The sequence below is a fragment of the Carcharhinus amblyrhynchos genome, chromosome 9, assembly GCF_965287045.1.
Source record: "Carcharhinus amblyrhynchos chromosome 9, sCarAmb.v2.hapA, whole genome shotgun sequence".
Taxonomy (NCBI): domain Eukaryota; kingdom Metazoa; phylum Chordata; class Chondrichthyes; order Carcharhiniformes; family Carcharhinidae; genus Carcharhinus; species Carcharhinus amblyrhynchos.
Window position 1 is genome coordinate 62,340,085 of NC_137332.1, and position 21,472 is coordinate 62,361,556.

Sequence of the window (21,472 nt, forward strand, 5' to 3'; positions counted from 1 at the left end):
AGGTTTACAGCATGGAAACAGGCCCTTCGGCCCAACTTGTCCATGCCGTCCTTTTTTTTTAAATAAGAACATAAGAAATAGGAGCAGGAGTAGGCCATCTGGCCCTTCGAGCCTGCCCCTAAACCCCTAAGCTAACCCCAATTGCCCACATTTGGCCCATGTCCCTTTATATGTATCTTCCCATGTAACCACCTTTCATTCCTGATGATCATCAATCAGTAAATTCTTACTTCAGGCCCAGTCAGGTTTTCCAAAAACATGCACAAGACATTTAGGCAATTAACATGAGGGGACTTTCTTTTGCCTGTGATTTTAATTAGAGCAAAAAGATTTTTTATTTTAATAATTATCTTCTGCCTGCTGAGTATTTAAAACAAAGTAGTAAAAGAAAGCTCACATTTCATTCATAGTTTCAAACTAACCTCCAACACTGAAAAAGGTTTTTTGTTAATTTGAAGGATGTGGTGTCACTGGCTGGGACAACATTTATTGCCCATCCCTGAGAATATTAAGAGTTAACCATATTGCTATGGATCTGGAGTTTCATATAGACCAGATCAGTTAAGGACTGCAGATTTGCTTCCCTAAAGGACATTAGTGAACCAGCTGGGCTTTTATGACATTCCACAATGGTTTCATGGTCATTAGACTTTGAATTCCAGATTTTCATTGAATTCAAATTTCACCATCTGCTCTGGTGGGATTTGAATCCAGGTCTCAAGAGCAATACCCTGGGTCTCTGGATTACTAGCCCAGTGACAATACCATTGCCTCCCCACATAGCCAGTCATGGAAATGAAAACCTACCACCTAACACTAATTTGCCCAAAGATTATCCCAGTAATTAGATTTTGAGGAAACTTCTGTCTGGTAAACACACATTGTTTGAATCCTTTTGGGATTCAATCTAGAATTGTCTTTAATCAGTTTTCTTCATGTATTAGACCAAACAAGTCGCTTTCTCTAAAATAAGCAAAATATTTTGGAGGCTGGAATCTGACACACAGAATGCTGGAAAAGCTCAGCTGGCTGGCAACATCTGTAGGGAGAGCGAACAGAGCTAACATCTGAGCCCGTTTAGCTTTTCATCAGCACTGAGAGAGTAAATCTGTTCAAGGAGATTGCAACAAAAGTAGTTAACTGAGGCAGTCCAGACACATTTGATGTTAGTGTTTTTATAGCCATCAGAGAACATTGTCATTTATGTTAGCTTTTAACCTGGATTGCAAAAAGGGAACTGGATTAATTTGTCCTATCTCAGAATTTCTCTACCAATTTAAAATTAAAATGTTTAAAATAAAAGCTTGTGGGGATTTGACAAGGTAGATGCTGAGAGGTTGTTTTCCCTTGTGGTAGAATCTTGGACTCGAGGGCGTTATCTCAGAGTAAAGAGTTGCCCATTTAAGACAGAGATGAAGAAAAATTTATTCTCTTGGATGGTTGTGAATCTGTGGAATTCTTTACTGCAGAGAGTTGTAGTAGAGGCTGGATCGCGAAGTATGTTCAAGGCTGAGATAGACTTTTAATCGGTAGAGGAATTAAGGGTTATGGGGATAAGGTGGGAAAGTAGAGTTGAGGATTTTCATCGATCAGTCAAGATCTCATTGAATGGCACAGCAGATCTGAGGGAGCCAAAAGGCCTACGTCTGCTACCACATCTTATGGGTACCAAAGATTTGAGAACTTGGGCCTTTTTTTGCACCAGGCAGAAGCATCTTTATTCCCCATCCCTGGCTATATTAAAACAGACTTTTAAAAAAAAGCCAGTATAAGTGCCTTCATTAGCGTCTTTCTTTTAGAATCATGGAATTGCTACAGTGCAGAAATGGCCATCTGGCCCACTGAGTCTGCACTGACTCTGACAGAGCATCTTACCCAGTCCTCTCTCATCCCCACAACCCATCTCCGTAATCCCACACATTTCCCATGACCTCCAATCCCCAGATTTGCACATCTTTGAATGTGGGAGGAAACTGGAGGATCTGGAGGAAACCCACACACGCATGGGGAGAACATACAAGCATCTCACAGACAGTCACACAAGGCTGGAATCGAACCCGAGTCCCTGGCACTGTGAGGCCTCAGTGCTAACCACTGTGCCACTTTGGGATGTCTTTGTTTTGATACAACCTGGGGAAGGAGAGTAAAGATACAAATTATTGACTGTTACAAGAAAATTAGATGACAGTAATGTCAATCAACTTTTCCGCAGATGATGGATAACAGAAATCCCTTTAGCCCACCCCCCCCCTCTTATGGGTGGCATAGTGGTTAGCACTGCTGCCTTATAGTACCAGGAACCTGGGTTTGATTCTGGCTTGGGTCACTGCCTGTGTCAAGTTTGCACGTTTTCTCTGTGTCTGCATACGTTTCCTCCGCAGTCTGAAAGATGTGCTGATTAGGTGCATTGGTTAAACTAAATTCTCCCTCAGTGTACCCGAACAGGCGCTGCAGTGTGGCAACTGGGCGATTTTCACAGTAACTTCATTGCATTGTTAACGTAGGCCTACTTGTGACACTAATAACTAAACTTAAAACTTAGCTCCAAGATGGCCAGGATTTACAAATCAGAACAGAACAATATCAGTGTGATTGACTTCTCAGGTTGGGATCACCCATTGCTGCACCTCTCCAATAGCGTATGCATCTATCTCCAACATGTTAAGTGAGACTATTTATTTCCATGCACAGACATTCTTCATTCTGATAAGCACATAAAGAATATGACTAAACATGTCACAGGGGAATAGGTAGAGAAGTATTCTGTAATAAAATGTTTATAAACAAACATAGCTAGTTTTGAAGAATGACAAATCTCTTTGCAGTCGTACTTCTTAAGGGTTGGAAATAGCTCAGGATTGTCAAAATACTTATTGCACCGTTATTTTATGTTTGATGCTTTAAAAAAAGGATCAGAACCACTTACATTCCAGGAAACTCAAAACTGATTCGTGCCATTTCTAGAAGCTTCTCAAAGTAGTCTAGTTTGCTGAGAAGTAACTGGAGATTAGTTTTGAGATTATCTGGCACGTAAAATGTTTTCTAGGTTTCTGGAGCCCTTGACTGAAACCAAATTCAACTCTTCACCCTTCGGAGCCATCTTTTAAAGTTGCTTTGTTTTGCAGCCACGGATCTATCTGTCATAGAAAATGAGTTTCAAACCCATTCAGCCTCTAAAGGTAACAGCCTGAATCAGATCAGCACAATGTAACTCAAATTTGCTGTGGATGCTTCTACTGAACCATTAGCTCATGTAATCAATTTATCTTTTGTACAAGGCTCAATGCTCATCAAGTGAAAATGTACTAAAGTTATTCTAGTCTGTGAAGGTTGCATGATTCATATTAATAACTCCCAACCTGCTTGCATTTGAATATTAAAATACAAAATAATAGAAAGCATTTTTTGCACTGCAACTGTGTAAAATTTAACAAACTCTTCTTCTGACTTTTAACATTTCCTCTTGTCCCTTTCTAAGTTCACTGATCACAACCGGGATTTAATTAATTTAGTCTTGCATAGAATCGCTACAGTGCAGAAGGAGGCCATTCAGCCCATTGAGTCTGCACCAACCGCAATCACACCCAGGCCCTATTTCTACAACCCCACATATTTACCCTGCTAATCCCCGACACAAGGGTCAATTTAACATAGCCAATCAACCTAACCCGCACATCTTTGGCATGTGGGAGAAAACCGGAACACCCAGAGGAAACCCATGCAGACATGGGGAGAATGTGCAAACTGCACACAGACAGTGACCGAGGCTGGAATTGAACCTGGGTCCTCCGTGCTGTGAGGCAGCAGTGCCAACCACTGTGCCAGCCTTCACCTTCTCTCCTATCCACCCTAAACAACAGGTTTCACAAATAACACTTGCAAATAACAAAGAGCCCAAAATGGGAATCCCACCCGCTGATGACAGGAAATCAGTTAGGCTCATTAATAAACCACTGAAAGCCACAGTGGCACAGTGGTTAGCTTTGCTGGCTCACAGCATCACAGTTAGAATCCCGGCTTGGGTCACCATCTGTGTGAAGTTTTCACATTCTCCCCATGTCTGCGTGGGTTTCCTCCCACACTCCAAAGATGTGCAGGTTAGGTGGATTAGCTGTACTAAGTTGTCCTTAGTGCCCCAAGATGTATAGGTTAGGGGGATTAGTGGGATAAATGTGTGGGGTTACAGGGATAGGCAGGATGCAAGCCTGGTTAAGATGCTCTGTCAGAGAGTTGGTGCTGAATTGCTGGGCTGAATGGCCTCCTGCACTGTCGGGATTCTACAATTCCTGAGTTGATTGAATGTAATGGTGACTCAACAATTTAACTGCCAATGGCCTACTTGGCTTTTCCTCATTCATGAAGTGAGCAATAGAGGGACCTAAGAACATAAGAACATAAGAACATAAGAAACAGGAGCAGGAGTAGGCCATCTGGCCCCTCGAGCCTGCCCCGCCATTCAATAAGATCATGGCTGATCTGTCGTGGCTCAGTTCCACTTTCCCGCCCTCTCCCCATAACCCTTAATCCCCTCTCTTATCAAAAACCCATCAACCCGCTTCTTAAAAATATTTAGCGAGGCAGCCTCCACCACTTCAACGGGCAGAGAATTCCAGAGATTCACCACCCTTTGAGTGAAGAAGTTCCTCCTCAACTCCGTTCTGAACCGCCCCCCCTATCGAGAAGGGGAGGGAATGCTGGACACCGGTCCAAACCCTTAAAAGGAACACTCACTACCCCTCCTTGACCTTTCTGGTGACTTCCATCCCGCAACCCCATCCGACCCCACTCACCTGTCTCCTGAGATCCAGCAATGGTCCATGGTGACGTTAATGCATTATTGGCAGGGGTCAGCAATGGAGGTCTGCTACCCTCTGATTGGCTGGCAGCTCTCAGGGTTGTGTTTTACACCTTCTCAATGTCTTGATCATATGGACGATGCTGACATTAGGTAGTTAAGTGTCTGTGTTTATTTAACTGTGTTTATTTATCAGGCCTCCCAGGCAAATGTGACACAGGTGTCCACTGGTCAGCCTGAACTAAAATTTGACCCAAAACTCTCATATTCAACTCAGGAAATTTGACAGTTTTTTCACATCTCCAGTGGTGCATAGTGGCGTGATAAACAGTCCGGTTACACTAGATGATGTCAGATTTTTCATACATCCCATGTATATTATACAAAGCCATTGCTAATAATAATCAATAATCAGTTGTGTCAACCATGGCTCAGTTTGTAGAATTTGAATTGAACCTGAGCTGCTGCTCCCAAGATTAGTTTCCAAAGTGCATTTTTCTTGATGGCATTTTTGGAAATTTCCTTAAATTTTGGGTTTAGTTTTAATTTCCAAACAAGGAACAGGATTAGCCCATTCTGTCCTCGAACCTGCTCCAACATTCAATCGATCATGGCTGATCTAATCTTAACCCCCACTCTGCATCCTGCTCCCCAGTTGACCCTTATTTTTGAGCAATGAGCCCTAGTCCTAGATTCTCCCACAAGAGAAAACATCCTGTCCGCATCCATCCTGTCAAATTCCCTCAGGATCTTGTACATTTCAATCTATGCTAATTTTTCTCGACCTCCCATGTTCCCTGCAGATACATTTTGTATTTAAATTGTATTTTTTGCTGTCATCATGGAAGTCCCTACCCTCCGTCAGTGCTGCCTTTGGTCTCCAGCCTATCTGCCTTTGTGCCAGACCCCATGGGCCTCCAGGTTATTGGTTCTGCTGCAGACTCTTTGGTCTTCTGTCTGCTTGTCCTTGCTGCCATCACTGTGCCTATGGCATGATCCACAATGTTTCTCAGGTCCAACCTGGTAGGGGAAGAAAGAATGGGAAAAAAGAGGGAGCTGTGAACCTAGTGGCAGGGGTGGGGAGGTGGGAACAGATTAAAAGGGCTTTATAGCACAAGAACCTCATCCTAAAACAAACACTTAAGTTTCTCAGCTTAAAGCATCTAAGGCATTCCAGCTTGATGAAAGTAGAAAGGAGACCAGATAAAACAGGGAGGACACATAGGGTGAGAGGTAATAGGAAAGAAATGATTTGTGTGAATGATGGGAGAGGGCAAATGTGCAACAGAATCCCAATCCCCTTCATAGGCATCATATACAATGGAGCAATTGGGTAATGAAGCTGTGGTGTAGGCCATCAATGATTTACTTGAATAGTGGAACTTGTTTGAGGGGCTGAATGGTCTCCGCTTATTCCTAATGTTTCCACGATGTTTCGAATGTTTGCCTACTGCCTAACCTGGGACTCAAATACTGGCCTATGGCTCTGACCAATTGCAAGTCCAGGGATGGTAGGAATCAGTGACACGTGAATTTCAGAATGTTGGTAATTGATAGCCTTAGAAAGTAACCATAAAATCAGGCAAAACATCTGATTATCAAAAGAAGCAAGATCTGTATCTGTGTCTTTCAGTTCTGTCATGGAGTAGTTGTTTTATTAGGAGCCATCAATCATGTCTAAAATATAACAAATTCAATCTATATACATGTTCCCAGAATAAACATTGAATGATGTCCGTTAACAGCATATAACTATAATCTTGATCTTATTGATTTTGAAAACATTGTCCAAGTTATGGCACTTTGGAGCAGAAAGTCTTCTGTGCCCTTAGTGAATTGGTTAATGGTTACAGGTGAGACTGCTTTTCGTGCTATTTTAATGAAGTAATTCACTTGTTTATGAGAGCTTCTTTAGAATGCTGAAAAGAGGAACATAGAACATTACAGCACAGAACAGGCCCTTCGGCCCGCGATGTTGCGCCGACCAATTAAGAAAAAAGCAATGACCCTCTAACCTAAACCATTCCCTTTCCATCCATAAACCTATCCACGGACCTCTTAAACGCCCCCAAACTTGGCGCATCTACAACTGCAGCAGGCAGGGCATTCCATACCCTTACCACCCTCTGGGTAAAGAACCTACCTCTGACATCCGTCCTATAACTACCACCCCTTAATTTAAAGCTATGTCCCCTCGTGCTAGCTTTCTCCATCCGAGGAAAAAGGCTATCACTGTCCACCCTATCTAAACTCTAATCATCTTGTACGTTTCAATAAGGTCACCTCTTAGCCGCCTTCTTTCTAACGAAAACAACCTCAAATCCCTCAGCCTCTCCTCATAGGACCTCCCCTCCATACTAGGCAACATCCTGGTAAACCTCCTCTGCACCCTCTCCAATGCCTCCACATCTTTCTTATAATGTGGGGACCAGAACTGTACACAATACTCCAAGTGCGGCCGCACCAGAGTTTTGTACAGTTGGAACATGACGTTGCAGCTCCGAAATTCAATCCCCCTACCAATAAACGCCAAGACACTGTATGCCTTCCTAACAACCTTATCAACTTGATTTCCAACTTTCAGGGATCTATGCACATATACACCTAGATCCCTCTGTTTGTCAACACTATTCAGAGTCCTACTGTTAGCCCTATACTCTACACATTTGTTATTCCTGCCAAAGTGAATTACCTCACACTTTTCCGCATTAAACTCCATTTGCCACCTCTCGGCCCAGCTCTGCAACTTGTCCAAGTCTCTCTGTAAACCATGACACCCCTCTTCACTATCTGCCACTCCTCTGACTTTGGTGTCATCAGCAAATTTACTAATCCATCCTTCTATACCCTCATCCAGATCATTTATAAAAATTACAAACAGCAGTGGCCCCAAAACAGATCCGTGAGGCACACCACTTGTAACCGAACTCCATGACGAATACTTTCCATCAACCACCACCCTCTGTCTTCTATTAGCTAGCCAATTCCTGATCCAATTAACTAAATCACCCTCAATCCCATACATCTGCATTTTCTGCAGAAGCCTTCCATGGGGAACCTTATCAAACGCCTTACTAAAGTCCATATATACCACGTCAACTGCCTTACCCCCATCCACCTCTTTGGTCACTTTTTCAAAAAACTCAATAAGGTTAGTAAGGCACAACCTACCCTTCACAAAACCAAATCTCAGCTCAAACAGTAACTAATTTGTTAGTGTGCAAAGAAGTTTCTACTTTCCTAAAACAATAATCAAAAACTATAATTACTGCTTTTGTTGGTTCTCATCTGAACCTTTGATGATTTAAAATGGAATAAAACTGTTCCAGCTGCCTTGAAACCAGCTTCAGTTCTTTGTAACGGACCTGCCATCGTAAAGTACATCATCTATCACTGAAAGCTGCATTTGAAACTTCATTGCACGGGTGGCCAAACTGTGGAGCAATTGGCTCTTTGAGTCACATGAGTGCAGCTCATTCCTTGCGCTGTGAACCTCGTTAAATTGCGCATTGGAGGTAAACAGCTGGGTGCAGCCTTAGCCATGAAGAGCTTCATAGCATAAGAGAATAGGCGAGCCAGAGGCAGCATGGGACAAGTGTTAAGAGTGACATTTTGTTACAGTGTTGTCACAAAGGTTTCTTTTGTAATTTCCCGCCAGTCTTATCTAAGACCACGTGGCCCCCAATCCACCCCCTTACTGCTGAACCCCCAATGTGTGGCCTCTGCCTAGAAAAGGAGGAAACAGCTTAACACAAAGCAAACCTAAGAATCTACTGTATTAGGACACAAGTCTTTGAATTCATTGTTCAGTTTGTTTTGGCAGATAAGGCAAAGGAGAATCCAAAGAGCTTCTACAAATACATAAAGGACAAAAGAGTAACGAGGGAGCAAGTAGGGCCTCTTAATGATCGATAAGGTCATCTATATGCTGATCCACAAAGGATGGGCGAGATCCTAAATGAATATTTCTCATCAGTGTTTACTGTTGTGAAAAGCATGGATGTTAGGGAACTTGGGGAAATAAATGGTGATGTCTTGAGGGATGTACATATTACGGAGAAAGAAGCTGGAAGTATTAAAGCACATCAAGGTACATAAACCCCCGGGACCTGATGAAGTGTATCCCAGGACATTGTGGGAGGCTAGGGAGGAAACTGCGGGTCCCCTACCAGAGATATTTGAATCATCAATAGTCACGATGAGGGGCCTGAAGATCAGTGAGTGGCAAATGTGCCTTTGTTTCAAAAGGGCTGCAGGGAAAAGCCTGGGAACTATAAGCCAGTGAGCCTCACATCTGTGGTGGGTAAGTTGTTGGAAGGTATTTTGAGAGAAAGGATCTACAGGCATTTGGAGATGCAAGGACTGATTTGGGACAATCGGTATGGCTTTATGAGTGGAAGATCATGTCTCACAAATTTGATTGAGTTTTTTGAAGGTAACCAAGAAGGCAGGTGGGGGCAGTGCAGTTGATCTTGTCTACATGGACTTTAGCAAGGCCTTTGACAAAGTACCACATGGTAGGTTGTTGCATAAGGTTAAATCTCATGGGATCCAGGGTGAGATAACTAAATGGATACAAAATTGGCTTCTGACAGAAGCCAGAGGATGGTTATGGAGGATTGTTTTTCAAACTGGAGGCCTGTGACCAGAGGGTGCCTCTGGGATCAGTGCTGGGTCCACTGTTATTTGGCATTTTTAGTAATAATTTGGATGAGAATATAGGAAGCATGGTTAGTAAATTTGCAGATGACACCAAGATTGGTGACACAGTGGACAGTGAAGAAAGTTATCTCCATTGCAACAGGATCTTGATCAGTTGGGCCAATGGGCTGACGAATGGCAGATGGAGTTTAATTTAGATAAATGAGAGGTAATGCATTTTGGTAGATTGAACCAGGGCAGGACTTAGGGCACTGGGGAGAGTTACAGAACGAAGAGATCTAGGGGTACACGTTCATAGCTCTTTGAAAGTGGAGTCACAGTTGGACAGAGTGGTGAAGAAGGCATTCAGCATACTTGGTTTCATAGATCAGAACATTGAATACGGGAATTGGGACGTCTTGTTGAAGTTGTACAAGACATTGGTAAGGCCATACTTGGAATAGTGTGTACAGTTCTGGTCGCCCTACTATAGAAAGGATATTATTAAACTAGAAAGAGTGCAGAAAAGATTTACTAGGATTCTATCGGGACTTGATGGTTTGAGTTATAAGGAGAGGCTGGATAGACTGGGACGTTTTTCTCTGGAGCGTAGGAGGCTGAGAGGTGATCTTATAGAGGTCTATAAAATAATGAGGGGCACAGATCAGCTAGATGGTGACTATCTTTTCCCAAAGTAAGGAGAGTCTAAAACTAGAGGACATAGGTTTAAGGTGAGAGGGGAGAGATACAAAAGTATCCAGAGGGGCAATTTTTTCACACACAGGGTGTTGAGTGTCTGGAACAAGCTGCCAGAGATAGTAGTAGAAGCGGGTACAATTTTGTCTTTTAAAAAGCATTTAGACAGGTGGGTAAGATGGGTATAGCGGAATATGAGCCAAATGCTGGCATTTGGGGTTGGCTTAGGGGTTTAAAAAAAAGGGCAGCATGGACAAGTTGGGCTGAAGGGCCTGTTTACATGCCATAAACCTCTATAACACTATAGTAGGCGATTGCAATGTTTCTTTTTCAAAGTAAAACTAACCTTTGTTTACACCTGATTAATTTTCCATATTGGAAGATCAAGGCTCCCAAAGTCAGTTATACTCCAAGCATGTGCTGGCCCTGATGTGTGTCAGTGAAACAAATTTGTTTTGCCACTATCTGATGTGTGTGTGAAAGAAGCTTGGAAGATTAGAGAGGAATAAGATAAAGGTTTCTTCACAGAAATATGTGCAATAACAATAACAATGTGTCTGTAAGGGTTGCCTGTGTCTTGTGGCTCATGAATGCCTGAAAATTATTGTATGCATCTCAGAAGGTTTAGCCACCCTTGCCAAGTTGGTTGCCTCCTTTTGTTCATTTAGGGTGCAATTTTGCTATGCGAATTTATAAGATTAGAAATATATCCAACTTGCATAACTGGCATGTTTACCAAGGTTGCATGATCATTTCTGTGGCTTTTTAAAGGGGATTTCATTTGATTCAAAGAGGTTTATAAATTGAAAGAGCTTCTACAAGAGATTTAAAAGAGGAAAATAGTTAAAGTAAATGTGGGTCCCTTAGAGGAGAAGTTATATTTGATTATTGGAAATGACAGAGACATTAAACAAATATTAAACACATGTTTCTTACCTGCTTTCACAATAGAACACATAAAACACATCAAAGGATTAATAGGAGTGAGGAACTTAAAATAATCTGTTATAGTAAAGAAACATTATTGGAGGAATTAATGAAACTTGACAACCAACTAATCTCTTCTATCTGATGGAATTTTCTAAGAGAGATGATTGCAGCAACAGTGGATGCAATGGATGTAATCTTCCAAACTTCTCTTGATTCTGAAATGGTTCCAGTGGAAGGTAGCAAATGTAAAACCACTATTCAGGAAATCTGAACTACAGACCAGTAAGCCAGACAACATTATGGAATTCGTTGTTGAGGAAGTGGCAACAGGACACTTAGAAAATCTTGATGTGATTGGGCAGCCCACATGGTTTTGTGAAAATTGTTTTAATTTTTTTTGAGGATGTAACAAATAGGGAAGTTAAAGAGGACCAGGGGATATAGTATATTTGGTTTTCAAAGGCATTCATTAAAGTGCCACATAAGAGATTGGTGTGCAAGGTGGGACTGGAGACAATGTGATAGCACAGATAGAGGCTTGGTTTAAGGAAAGACAGCAAAGAAAGTGGATAAACAAGTCATTTTCAGCTTGGCAGCCTGTTGCAAATGGATTGCAAGGATTGGTATTGGGGCCTCAGCTAATAATAATCTTTGCTATTGACTAAATGAAGGTCTGGGTGCAATGTGTCAAAGGTTGATTTGGATATAAAATGAGGTAGGAATGTAAGCTAATTTAACACTACTGTGCATAACTAATTATGCTTTGAACTTAGTTATAATTTTGAAGCTATATGAAGAAATCAACAGTGGTCCTCACAGAACCTTTTGGCAGATGGCAATTTGAAATGATCTTGGAAGCAGTGAGCATGGTCAGTGAGTAGAGAGAAAGTATCTGTCAGGATCAGGAAATCAGCTGTGGGAGCAGCTAATATACAGAAGCATAAGGAGCCATTCCCCTCCCCCCCGCCCCGCCTCCCCAATACTTCCCGTATACCCTACAAGAATCTTGAAGGTCCATTCACTTTTCCCGGGACCAACTCAAAGGTATCAGACAGGCTCTCCCGGAGGTCACTGCTTTCTCCTCGGGTGTCCCAGTTATTCTCCATATGAGATATCATGGGGATCCTTCCATTAACTTTTGAATAAACGATCCTCCAGATTCTTTCCAAACCTGGGGTTCCCAGCTTTAAATTTAGGCTTTATTGCAAGCTTGTTTAGGGATTTAAATATTAACAGTACCACTGGTTGCCAGTGGCATGATATGCTCTTAACAGCTTCTGTGCAGTTGCTGCTTGTCCCGTAGCTGATTTCCGGTTTCTGACAGGTCTTAGAGAGTTGTGAATGTTTGGTCATTGAGTATATACAAGCCTGAGATTAATATCCTGTATTTTAAGGAAATGAATGATGTTGTGATAAAATGGGAAAGATCAATTGAAATCTTTTGAATGCTAGTCTCACAACACCAGGTTAAAACCCAATAAGTTTATTTGGAATCGCAAGCTTTCGGAGTGCTGCTCCTTCATCAGGGATGCATCTGATGAAGGGCAGCGTTCTGAAAGCTCATGATTCCAAATAAACTTGTTGGACTTTAACCTGGTGTTGTGAGACTTCTTACTATGCCCACCCCAGTCCAACGCCAGCATCTTCGCATCTTGAATTCTAGAGCAGGGATCGATTCCTACTTTATATGTTGTTATAAAAGTAACAATTGATTATAATCTGTCATTTAGGGTGCCATTTGAAGGTTAAAGTGAAACATTTAATATTTGCAAAAAATACAAGTCTGGCATGATGTATCAGAGAGTTAGCAGGTGTGAGGATAAGGACATTTGATTCTTCCAATGCAGGATATGGTGCTCACCTTTGATGCTCACCAAACAGTCAACTTGTGTAAAAGAAGAAGGGTGTAGACTGATTGTATAATAGTTCATAGTTTCATTGTTGTTAATGCGGTCATTTTTAGTGCCTACCAGTGAATGTCTTTACTCTGCTTTTTAGGTGTAGCCAGGAACATGCAAATTCTGATGAATTCTTGGATTCAATTTTACAGACACGCCAATTTTAAGCCATTGCAGTTGAAAACGTCCATATCTTCCTATAAAAACACAATCATTTTCCCTTCCTTACTGCAGGTCTTTTTCTGTCGCACTATTACAATTCCACATTCCAGACAACATTTGACTTTTTTTTATTTTGTGCAACTGTTCGATTAATTGCTTTAATTTGATCCACTTTGTTATATTTTTGTATTGATAATTGCCTGTTACCTAGTTACCCTGCAGTTAGAAATTATTCTGTATATAGTATACCATCTAAAAGATGCAGTTCAGCAACTCGCCCAGACTCCTTAGACAGCACCATCATAACCCGTCACTTCTACCATCTAGAAGGACAAGGACAGTATGTGCATGGGAATACCACCTGCAAGCTCTCCTCCAAGCTACACATCATTTATTCTTGCTGTTCCTTCATTGTTATTCGGTCAAAATCTTGGAATTTCCTTCCTTACAGCTCAGTGGGTATAGTGACGCTAGATGGACTGGAGTAGTTCAAATAAGGTGGCTCGTTACCACCTTCTCGAGGGCAACTGAGGATAGGCAACAATTGCTGGCTTGCCAGCAACACTCTCATCCCATAAATGAATTTTTAAAAAGCTGTTTACTGGATCAAATTTAGTCGAGGGCTGCGCTGCACAGTGTCCTCAAATGAACCAAGGTTTTCTCAGGATAAAACAAATGACATATTTACTCATAATTAGAATATGAAATATAAAAGCACTCAGAAAATATTGTTGAGTAGAAAATGAAACAGTAATAATACCTTACTTAGTCTTTCAATAACATCGTTTGAAGAAAACTAGTCAGAGATTTTTCTGTTATTGTTTTTGCAAGATTTATTTTTTTGAACAGCTTTTGGTACTTGTGTCATTTGGAATTGCAACACGATGTAGTTAATTTAAACCACATGTTATCGAGTTCTCAATCTGACTAACTCAGAGTGAACTGCTGATTTGAATAAAGCATCGGTTTTTTACCTGCTTTTTTTTGACGTCAGAGCTTCAGATGAGGAATGTTTTTTAGAATGGTGTTTTTGGACGCTTGTAGGTGAATTTCTGGTCAAGCAGATGTTGCTCCCTACTTAGATTCAGTTAAACAACAGAGGCAGAGCGCACTGACAGCAGTGCTCTTCTCCCTGCTTATATACATGTCAGGCATGATTCCAGTCATGAATGAGGAACTGGCCATCACAAATACAGGAAATAAGAAAAAGTTAGTGATGAGAAAAGATCGTTTGAAACATTAAAGCTTGTCCTTCCAGTACCACAATTGAAGCTGCTAAACATCCACCTGCATTTCGAATGTTCTGCATGATTTTGATTCCAAATTGGTTTGATGGATTGCTCCAAATATTCTCACTCTTTGAGTAAGCTTACCTTTCACCAACTAAATTTATTTATTTTTGTTTCCTTGATCTGACCTATCCGAAGCTGATATCCTGAGAATGCAATCTATATCATTTAGTATTGATCCTTCAGAATCTTTATAGATTCATCCTAATCTGTAAATTAGAGACTAAACTTAACAGCAAATGGGGCATTACACAGTCCCTATATTATTCATCTTATCCTGAGCAACGGCACAATATACCAGAGAAATAGTGACCTTGAAGTTCCCTATTTTAATAATGTTTTTATAAGATAATCCTTTGAGATGCTTTCTGTTTGTATAACTATTACTGAATTTTAATGGATTTGCAGGTTTTAATGGATTGCCCAGTCCAATAATTAGCCCCGAAGCAACATCACTGAAGCAGTTTATCTCGACATTAAGCTCATTGCTGTTGTGGGATCTTGCTATATGTAAATTGGCTGCCATGTTCCCTGCATGATAACAGTGACTGTACTTCACAAGTAATTCATTGTCAAAGCACTTTGACACATCCAGGCATTGTTGAATCATAAAAGCAAGTTTATTTGTTCATTCAGCTTCTTGTGTGTCAGTAATATTTCAGTTACCAGAACAGATCTCCGAAATATTGTCTATTTCTATTCCTGATGGCACCCTAATGGATAACCAGCGATGAAGCAGAACTGAGATGACATGATACTCAAATAACCTGCCATATTAAAATAGAACAAACTCTGAACTGCTAGAATTTAGTATCGTGTTGTGGGGAGTTGGAGAAACACACAACTCCTACACAGAAAGGACTGCACAGATATGCATCAGCTCAAGAATGCCAGTGTTGCACTTGCCCCTTGTCCTGCACCTTTTCCCCTCTATCTTATTCTGGTGCTGCTTCTCGGTGACTGGGAAGTAGTCCTAGCATGAATGTTTTGGAAATAAGATATCTCATTCTTTGCCAGAGTTACAGAGTGCATGGGTAGACCCCTGGCAGGTTGGATCTCTGGAATGTCTGAAGAGTCAATAACTCAAGAGCACAGATTTCAGGATTGAAGAAGGGACCACAGAAAAAACTAGGAAAACCTTCTTGTGGTGAGTGGTTGGGCTTTGGAATGCACTGTCTCATAGGGTGGTAAATACAAACTCAGTGTGACTCCCAAACAGGAAGTTGATAAATGCTTGAAGAAACATATATTGTAGGGTTATCAGGTAAAGTGTGACTAACTGGATTGTTCTTTGAAACAGCAGATGTAGTTTTGGTGGGCCGAATGGCCTACTTCTAGAATTGCTCATTGATTGGAGGCACGGTGGCACAGTGGTTAGAACTTCTGCTTCACAGTGCCAGGAACCTGGATTCAGTTCTGATTGAATTTGCACGTTTTCCCTGTGTCTGTGTGAGTTGCCTCTGGGTATTCTGGTTTCCCTGCTCAGTCCAAAGATGTGCAGGTTAGATGGATTGGCCATACTAAATTGCCCCAAAATATTAGGGGATTAACAAGGTAAATGCATGGAGTTACAGGGCTAGGGTGGAGGTGGATCTGAGTAAGGTGCTCTATTGGCAAATTCATGCAGAATCGATGGGCTAAATGGCCTCCTTCTGCACTGTAGGGCTTCTATGATTCTGTGCTGTACTTTTCTATGACTCTATGAACGACTCCAAGGCAGTGTGTGCCTGCTTCTATTGTTACATGGGTAAAGGCATCTGTGGGGCTGGCGAAAGTACAGATTTGTGTTGTCAGCCTGAGGGAGAACCGTACAACCCAAGTACCACTCCAATGACACTAGATCCCAGGTTACATTCATCAATAGTTTGAGGGTTGACAGACCTGATAGTTACAGTGAGGTTCAGGAAACTCTGAGGTAAGATGTTTGAAGCAGATTGTGATTATTTTCTTCAAAACATAACCCAAGGATTGAAGATAAGCAGTTGTTGGCTTCAGTGGCTGGCGGTATAGTGGAAATGCCCTAGACTTACGGTTCAGAGGCCCAAGCTAATCTTCTGGGTACAAGGATTCTGGAATTGAAAAGCTTGCCTCAGTAATGGTGTCCACAAAAACCATTGTGGATTGAAATAAAAACCCACCTGGTGCACTAATGTCCTTTAGGGAAGGAGATCCACCATCTTTACCTGGTCTAGCGCACATGTAATTCCAGAGCCACTTGATTCTTAACTGACTGTGAAATGGTGATGGCAATTCAGTTCAAGGACAATTAGAGAAATGCTGGCCTTGCCAGTAATACCCACATCCCAGGAAAGAATAAAAAACTGGTCTGGAGACTTCCCTATTAGTGGGCATGAATTCAGAATGTTGTGGAGCAACTACTTGCTCCAGGAAGTGGTTAAAAAGCCCATTCTGGATCATGTGCTTGGACAGAGACTTTGACTCTCCCATCACTTAGTCATTTTTTAATTTATTTGTTATTGTCAATGTATTAGTATACAGTGAAAAGTATTGTTTCTTGTGCATGATGCAGACAAAGCATGCCGTTCATAGAGAAGAAAAGGAGAGAGTGCAGAATGTAATGTTACAGTCATAGCTAGGGTGTAGGGAAAGATCAACTTAGTGCAAAGTTTGAAAGTCTGATGGCAACAGGGAAGAAGCTGTTCTTGAGTCGGTTGGCACGTGACCTCAGACTTTTGAACCTTTTTCCTGATGGAAGAAGGTGGAAGAGTGTGTGTCCGGGGTGCATGGGGTCCTTAATTATGCTGGCTGCTTTTCTGAGGTAGCGGGAAGTGTAGACAGTGTCAATGGATGGGATGCTACACATCCTAGGGGCTGCTGCATCACACGTCACCTGCAACCAACAGGAGCCTTGGGTTCTGAGTCTGAGGCTTCTGAATGGGGGATTATGTTGCCTGGGCCACTGCTCTGTGCTGACTGACTCAATTTCCATTTCTGATTTCTCTGGCTGCATTCTGCTCTGTGAACCTGGTAAAATGCAGGCTCCACCATCCTGTTTCCTTTTGGTAGTCTTTCCTCTGTTGGCTGAAAGTGATAGGACCGGTGACATGGTGAGTGATGAGGTGCCAGAGAAGGAGGCCCTGTTGCTCCTCCTTTCTGATCTTCCCATCGCATAGTGCTGCTTCCTCCATTCTGAAATCTGTAAGGAAGGAACAAGACAAGAGGTTAAAGGAGGTCTTGGGGCATACTGGAAAGAAGGCTGTGCTTCCACCACATAGCAGAGAAAAGCACATTGTAACCACAAACCAACTTTGGGCACCCAGCCACTCTCTTCTCCATTACCCACGACATGGGCAGAGCACCTCTTCCTCTGTAGCTTCCCTAGTGTGATCCACAAACAAATACTAAGTGTTCTCTCCCTACTAATCCGCCTGTCCTTGCTATTGCAGCCATTTTCTGCTGTGGAAAGAATCCAGGCGATGTGAAATACATGTGGGCGATGCTGCAGAGTATTCACCTCATGAGGTTAGCATTCAAAAAGGAAGTATTTCTGGGAGCTTGAATGAAGCAAGGACATGGGATATGACTGATCATATAGTAAGACTGTGAAGGAAGGTAGGCACTCAGATAAAGAGTGGAACTTGGAAATGGCTCGGACTACTGGAGTGGGCAGTTGACTACACGGCAAAGGCGAAGAGTAACATTGTGGATCAGATGGTGCTCGATTCATCAATCGACAGTTCCGCCGTGCCACAGCGAAAAACCGCACTGACCTCCTCAGAAGACAAACATGGGACACGGTGGACAGAGTACCCTTTGTCATCCAGTACTTCCCTAGAGCGGAGAAGCTATGACATCTTCTCTGGGGCCTTCAACATGTCATTGATGAAGACGAACATCTCGCCAAGTCTATCCCCATACCCCCACTTCTTGCCTTCAAACAATCGCACAACCTCAAACAGACCTTTGTCCACAGCAAACTACCCAGCCTTCAGGAGAACAGTGACCACAACACCACACAGCCCTGTCACAGCAACCTCTGTGAGCCGTGCCAGCTCATCGACACAGATGTCATCGTCTCACGTGAGAACACCATCCACCAGGTACACGGTACATATGTTTGCAACTCGGTCAACATTGTCTACCTGATATGCTGCAGGAAAGGATGTCCTGAGGCATGGTACATTGGGGAGACCATGCAGATGCTACGACAATAGATGAATGAACACCGTTCAATAATCACCAGGCAAGAGCATTCTCTTCCTGTTGGGGAACAGCTCAGTGGTCATGGGTATTCAGCCTCTGATCTTTGGGTAAGTGTTCTCCAAGGCAGCCTTCACGACACACGACAATGCAGAGTCGTTGAGCAGATACTGATAGCTAAGTTCCACACACATAGGACGGCCTCAAGCTGGATCTTGAGTTCATGTCTCACTATCTGTAACCACCATGACTTGCCTTGTGTTGCAGAATTTCACGAACTGTCCTGTCTGGAGACAATACACATCTCTTTAACCTGTGCTTAACCCTCTCTCTACTCACATTGTCTGTACCTTTAAGACTTGATTACCTGTAAAGATGTGCAGGTTAGATTGATTGGACATGTTAAATTAACCCTTAATGTCCCGGGATGTAAGAGGAATCAGCAGGGTAACTGAGCGGGGACAGGGCCTGAATGGGATTGGGGTCGGTGCAGACTTGATGGACCAAATGCATTCCAACCACTATTCTGTAAATTGAGTTTGTGTCTTTACATGCCATGTTTATGAACTGAAATCCCATTCACCTGATGGAGGAGCAGCGCTCTGAAAACTAGTGACTTTTGCTACCAAATAAACCTGTTGGATTTTAACCTGGTGTTGTGAGACTTCTTACTGTGTTTACCCCAGTCCAACGCTGGCATCTCCACATCATGATCAGAGGATGTGCGGAGCACTTGGGACACATGCTGGGCTCATCTCTTACTTTGGCTTTGCTCCTGTCTCCTTTGCAGAGGTTTGCTGGTGTGGATGAAAGGAGTATTAATGGTGAGAAAGCTTCCTATCATGTGCTCCATTCCAACAGGCAGCCCTGTTCTCATATAAGATCTGTAGATCACTTTCTGAACGATGCTGCTGTCCTCTCTGATCTAAATGCTCCTGATGCTGTTGCCATTTTCTGGCTGACATTTAAAACATTAGGTTTTTTTTGCTACAAGATGCCTTTTAAAGAAGCCTCTGATGTCAAATGCTTCACATTGCCTGGTCATTGTTTTCCTCTACTCTCCTTTTCTCCTTTTCCAGTCTCTTCACCTTAATATCCATAAGAACATAAGAAATAGGAGCAGGAGTAGGCCATCTAGCCCTTCGAGCCTGCCCCGCCATTCAATAAGATCATGGCTGATCTGTTGTGGCTCAGTTCCACTTTCCCGCCCTCTCCCCATAACCCTTAATCCCCTCTCTTATCAAGAACCCATCAACCCGCTTCTTAAAAATATTTAGCGAGGCAGCCTCCACCACTTCAACGGGCAGAGAATTCCAGAGATTCACCACCCTTTGAGTGAAGAAGTTCCTCCTCAACTCCGTTCTAAACCGCCTCCCCTTTATCTTGAGGCTGTGCCCCCTAGTCCTACTGTCTTTTTTGAGCGGGAAGAGTCTCTCCACCTCTATCCTATCCATCCCATTCATCATCTTATACGTCTCAATGAGATCTCCCCTCATTCTTCTAAACTCTAACGAGTACAAGCCTAGTTTATTCAGCCTCTCCTCATAGCTCAATCCCCTCAACTCCGGTATCAGCCTAGTAAACCTCCTCTGCACTCCCTCCAGGGCCAAAATATCCTTGCGCAGGTGCGGCGCCCAAAACTGCACACAGTACTCCAGCTGCGGCCTCACCAATGCCCTATACAGCTGCAGCAAGACCTCCCTACTTTTATATTCAATCCCCCTCGCTATGAAGGCCAGCATCCCATTCGCCTTCCTGACCACCTGCTGCACCTGCAAGCTGGGTTTTTGCGACTCATGCACAAGGACCCCGAGGTCCCTCTGCACCGTCGCCTGCTGCAGTTTTTCACCACGCCAGCAGAACTTGTATCTTTATCATACCCAGCGATATTCTGATTTGCTGGCCCTGAGAGTTCAGGCTGAATGTGTCCAGCTTTGGTTAGCTTTGTCTTAAAATTAGCCTATTTTGAAAGAGGAACCACAGTGGCATCTCCAACATATGGGACGTTGCCTTTACTCCCTAGTCCTGCACACCTTTTATTTTCCTTCACTTTATTTTCAGAAGGCTAGCATTCCCAAAGGTGTCCTACTCCTATGGCTGATTTTATGGGAAAGAAAAGAAAAGTGCTTACCATACCAAATGATAGCAATCATAGAATTCTGACAGTGCAGAAGGACGCCATTTGGTCCATCAAGTCTGCACCGACTCCAGTCCCATTCAGGCCCTGTCCCCACTCAGTTACCCTGCTGATTCCTCTTACATCCCGGGACATTAAGGGTTAATTTAACATGTCCAATCAATCTCACCTGCACATCTTTGGGCTGTGGGAGGAAACTGAAGCACCCGGAAGAAACCCACGCAAGCACGGGGAGAATGTGCAAACTCCACACAGACAGTGATCCAAGCAATAAATCGAATCCAGGTCCCTGGAGCTATGAGGCAACAGGTGGATGTTTCTGACCTATAAGCCCCTTCCGAAGTAAGATCAAAATATCATGGACCTGAAGAATTAACCTAACTTTTTTATGCCTTTTATGTATAGATGCTGTGTAATCACTTTTCCAGTTTCAGCTATTGAATTTCTGTGTCATTTAGCTTACCCCGAAATACTGTGTGAGGCAAACAAGTTCATGCTCTCTACCCTTCTTTTGGGTTGGCTTGTTCAAAGTTGATGCCAATATTGAGAAAATGGCAAAGCACTGTAATCAGTGCCAGTCTTAGCAAAAGTTATTGGGAATGGCACCTTTGGACCCTGGGAATGGCCAGGATGGCCATGGGTGCGAGTTCACATAGACCAAGTGGGACCATTTTTTGGCCAGATATTCCTACTGTTGGTGGACGCTCACTCTAGATGGATGAAGGTATTGGAGATGAGATCCACAACCCCACAGGCCGCCGTT

The 21,472-nt window shown here is 42.7% G+C and overlaps 1 protein-coding gene across 1 annotated transcript in view; it reads left to right on the top strand.

Annotated features, from left to right (window-relative positions):
- The window catches only part of LOC145348390 (adhesion G protein-coupled receptor D2), a 265,728-nt gene that overhangs the window by 204,690 nt on the left and 39,566 nt on the right, over positions 1 to 21,472 (top strand). The gene's annotated exons all lie outside the window — the stretch shown is intronic.